Below are 4,996 nucleotides of genomic sequence, written 5' to 3' on the forward strand. Positions count from 1 at the left end.
CCCCACACCTTGTATAATAGAAGGAAAAACTGTTCCTGTATTATTGTTGCTAAGTGCCATCAAGTCAGTTCTGACTCGTAGTGACCCTGTATAGGGTTCCCAAGGAGCAGCTGGTGATCTTGAATTGCCGATCTTGCTGTTCCAATGGACCTTGCAGTCCAGCTCATAATCCACAGTGCCACACCAGTACTCTGTCTGGTTTTGTACCATCCTCAGAGTCATTGACATGTTTGAGTTCATTGTCAGTCCACCTCATCAATGTCTTTCTGTTTTTCACTGACCTAACACGATTAAGTACAGAAGAGGAAATCTTGCCATCCTCGCTTCTAAGGAGCATTCTGGTTGTCCATCTTCCAAGACAGACTTGTTTGTTGTTCTGATGTTGTTTGTTGTTGTTAAGTGCCATTGAGTCAGTTCTGACCCGTAGCGACTCTGTATAGGGTTTCTGAGGAGCAGCTGGTGAGCCTGAACCACCGACCTTGCAGTTCAAACGACTGCAGTCCAGTGTGTTAGCCCACAGCGCTACACCAGAACTCCTAGTCCATATTATATTTTATATTTTTCTGACAATACCATAATTAAAATGCATCAGTTCTTCAATCTTCCTTAATCATTGTTAGCTTTCCCATGCATATGAGGCTGTTGAAAATACTTTGGCTTATGTCAGTCCTGCCTTGTACCTTAAAAATAACTTTTTCGCTTTTTAACTCTTTAAAAGTTTTTTTTTGCAGTTGATTTGTACAATGTAATGCATTGGATTTCTTCATTGCTGCTTCCATTGATTGTGGATTCAAGTAAAATGAAATCCTTATTTTTGCATTCATTGTATTTCTTTTTGATCCAGTTGTGAGGATGTTGTTTGCTTATTGGTCCAGTTATGAGGATTTTAGTTTTGTGTTAAGGTGTATCAGTAATACATCATCAAGTCCTTTGCTGCTATTTGAAATTCTGCTGACACCGCTTCCTATGTCACTGTAACACTCAAGCCACCACAGTATGACATGAGTGGTGGAGTGAAGTTGTTGTGGGCACTAAACCAGAAAACTTGCTTTTTTTCACTTGGGACCTTTAACCAGTGAATGCAACTCTCTATTCCTCTTGATCTTAATCTATAAAATCAGAAAATTGGACCAGCTTGTTACTGAAGTTACTCAGCAATCATTCAGTATGTAGGGAATATTGTTGTCAAGTGTCATCTAGTTGGTTCTGACTCCTAGCAACCCTATACAGTTCCAATGAGAAGCTGGTGAGTTTGATGCACCAATCCTTGTGATTATCCTACAGTGCCATACCAGGACTGGATTGAATAATATCGGGCTAGCCAGAATGATAGAGTCCTCATGTGGCACTGTGGGTTAATACACTGGACTGCAAGGTTATTTGAACTGCAAGATCAGTGGTTCAAGCTCACCAGCTGCTCCTAGGAAACCCTATACAGGGTCACTATGAGTTGGAACTGACTGAACGGCACTTAACAATGACAACAAGCTAGAATGGTAGAATGCCATAGATAAGTCTTTGAAGACAGAATAAATTTATCATTATGAGAGTTTAAAGACAGAAGTACAATATTAGAGTATTAGCAAGTACCTTCTAGTTAGTATTTGCTTTTTTGATTAGGACCAGAGGAGCTCTGGTAGCGTAGTCGTTACGAATCGGGCTGCGAACCTTACGGTCAGCGGTTCGAAACTACCAGCTGCTCCGCCGGAGAAAGATGAGGCTTTCTACTCCCGTAAAGATTTACACCCTCGGAAACCCTGTACAGGGTCGCTATGGGTCGGAACCGACTCGATGGCACTTAACAACAACAACAACATGCTGTCAAGTCAAATTTCATTTCATAACAGTGCCATGTGACAGTAGAATAGAGTTTTCTAGGCTGGAATCTTTCCTTTTTAAAATATATTTTGTATTTTTGGAGAAATATTACATAGCAAATTAGGATCTCAGTGTAATTTCTATACACTTGAGGGTAAGTCAAAAAGTATTGCCATAGAAACCTTTATTAAACAAAAATACAGTGTGAAGCTGTTGTTTCATAACATATTCTCCAGCTAGAACCGTACACTTTTGAAGGTGATGTTTTCATCTTTCTAACACTTCACTGGAGAATTCAGCACTCTTCAATTTACACCACATCAGAACAGTAGTTTTGGCATCCTCAAGGGACTTAAATTCTGTTCCTTTGAAATGATGTGTGAGTTTTGTGAACAAAAAAGTCTGAAGGGGCAAGATCAGGGCTTGTAGGGGTGGATGGGTAAGGTTTCCCAATAAAATTCTTGTAGGACGCTGTTGCCACCCTTGAAGATGAGAAGATACACTGTTATGATGAAAAAATATTCCTCAGCACAACTTTCACAACCTTTTTCTCATGCAGTTTTCAGTTTTCTTAAAGCTTCTTCCTAATAAGCCCCCATGATTGTCCTGTGTCTTTTGAAAAAATCTGTTAAGATTCCTTCTTTGGAATCCCCCCAAAATTGCCATAACCATCTGAGCTGACTTCTCTGCCTTTAATTTAACAGATCCCTCTAGAAGCTATTGTTTTGATTTGATCTTTTCCTTTCTGAAGACACCTTAACAGACTAAGACAAAGACAAGTGTATTGCCAGAGAACTTCGCTGCAGCCATCCACTGATAACATAGAGGTGATGAAACATGCTTTATTTGTAATAGTTGTATTCATGTACGAACTGGAAATCTAGTAGCAATTCTTTTTGACTTAACCTTGTTTTTTTTAAGCATTATACTTTTTACATTGTATCAGCATACTCATTATTTCCATTTTGGTTGTTTTGTTTCCATTAATTGAGTTCCCTTGTCTGCCCTTCTTCTCATCTTTGGTGGTTATGTGCCATAGTTGGTTCTGACTCATAGCGACCCTGTATAGTGTTCTGAGGCTGTAAATCTTTATGGGTCAGAAAGCCTCATTTTTCTCCCACAGAACCACTGGTAGTTTCAAACTGCTGACCAGGTTAGCAGCCTGACTCGTAAGTACTATGCTACCAGACTAGGGTAAATGTTGACTTCTGTGTCTCATTTAGATGGTCTAGAGGGGTACAGCGCTCAAAGGTGATATCGTTTATTTTATTAGTCATTCTTCCTTTGATTACCTGGACTTGGTTTGAGTTCCAAGTTTAGTCGGTATCACAGGGTGTTGTTGTGGAGGTTTCTCTAGTCTTCACTGATCTAGTGAGTTTGGCCTTTTTAGGAATTTGAGTTTGAGCTACATTTTTCTCCCATTTTATTTGGGACCATCTCTTTTGTCCCTGGCTGGAATGGTTGGTAGTGGTAGCCAGATACCATCTAGGTCTTCTGGTCTCAAGCTAGGTAAGGTGTGCTTCATGTAGGCTCTTAGTCCTATAAATTTATTTCTTTGATATTTTGGTTTCTTTCTGTTGCTCCAGGTGAGTAGAGATCAGTTGTTATATCTTAAATAGGTATTTGTAAGCTTCTAAGAAGCCAGATGCTCCTCACTAACCCAGGATATAGAAAATTATGAGCTATGTTACATCAGTTGACCAATTGCCTCACAAGGCTGTGGTGCTAAACTCTCAAATCTAGCAAACCAGTTATGTAAGGTTTTTGATTATGCCTAGAAAGTATCCAGACTTCTGGTGTAGTGCTGTAGGATCAGCACTGGACTGAACCACAAAAAATGATAATTCAAACCCACCAGCTGCTCCTTGTAAACAGTGTCACTATGAGTCTGAACTGACTAGATGACACTTGACAACAACAAGTATCCTGGTGTAGTACTGTAAGATAAGGATTGAACCTGCTAACCACAAGGTCAGCAGTTCAAACCTGCCAACTACTTGGAAACGCTATTCAGAGTTGCTGTCAACTTTATGGCACTTAACAACAACAGGAAGTATTCATAGCTGTGCTTCCTATGTGCTTTATTTTACGTGTGTATTTGTGCAGGATTATGTATACCACTGTAGCAATAAAAGACTCACTGTAAATATCCACCAAAAAGTTATTTGGTATATGAATCATAGAATATGCATACAATGTACAACATATGCAGTTATTAAAAAAAAAAAAAAAAAAGAATGAGGAAGCCCCAAACATGGTTAGTTGTAGAATTCTCACCTCCCATATAGGAATACCACCCCCTCCCCCCAGATGATTCACAAACAGTAAGCCTCATACACAGCTACCAGTCTTGTATGTTGCTGTGATGTTGGATAGATTCAGTGGAGACTTGTGTGTTACTTTGATGTTTGTTAGATTCAGTGGAACTTCCTGACTATAATGGACATAGATGAAAGTGTTGGTGATCTGTTTCTGAAAACACTATGGATCAATCTTAACAAAAATACTAAAGGGAAGTCTTTGGATAGAGAACTAACAACAGCACACAGCAACTAGAGATTAATATACATGATTAATATCACTCAGAACTCAACCCTAATACCTTCTTGTGTTTTTGTTCGGTTCCAGCTCATAGTAACCCTGGATAAGGTTTCTGAGGAGTTGGCTAGTGGGTTTGAACCATTGACCTTGTAGTTAACAGTCCTGTGCTCATCCTACAGCACCACAACAGTTCTCCAGTATCCAGAGTAAAACAAACCTACAAGACTGAAAATAGAAACAGTTAATCAGTTTGCAACAACAAAAAAAGCCTCACAAACTAAAAAGAGAATCGCACTTTCAGTATTCTTCTCCAACACTATAACTTAAAAGCATCAGTTCTTCTACGGTCTTTCTTATTCACTGTCCAGCTTTTGCATGCATATGAGGTTATTAAAAATACCAATGCTTGGGTCAGGCGCACCTTAGTCCTCAAGCTGACATTTTTGCTCTTCAACACTTTAAAAAGGTCTTGTGCAGCAGATTTCCCATTTCAATATGTTGTCTGATTTCTTGACTGCTGCTTCCATGAGTGTTGATAGTTGATCCAAGAAGTCCTTGACAACTTCAGTCTTTTCTCTGTTGATAAGAATGCTGTTTATTGGTCCAGTGGTGAGGATTTTTGTTTTCTTTACATTGA

The sequence above is a fragment of the Chrysochloris asiatica genome, unplaced genomic scaffold, assembly GCF_000296735.1.
Source record: "Chrysochloris asiatica unplaced genomic scaffold, ChrAsi1.0 scaffold00099, whole genome shotgun sequence".
Taxonomy (NCBI): domain Eukaryota; kingdom Metazoa; phylum Chordata; class Mammalia; order Afrosoricida; family Chrysochloridae; genus Chrysochloris; species Chrysochloris asiatica.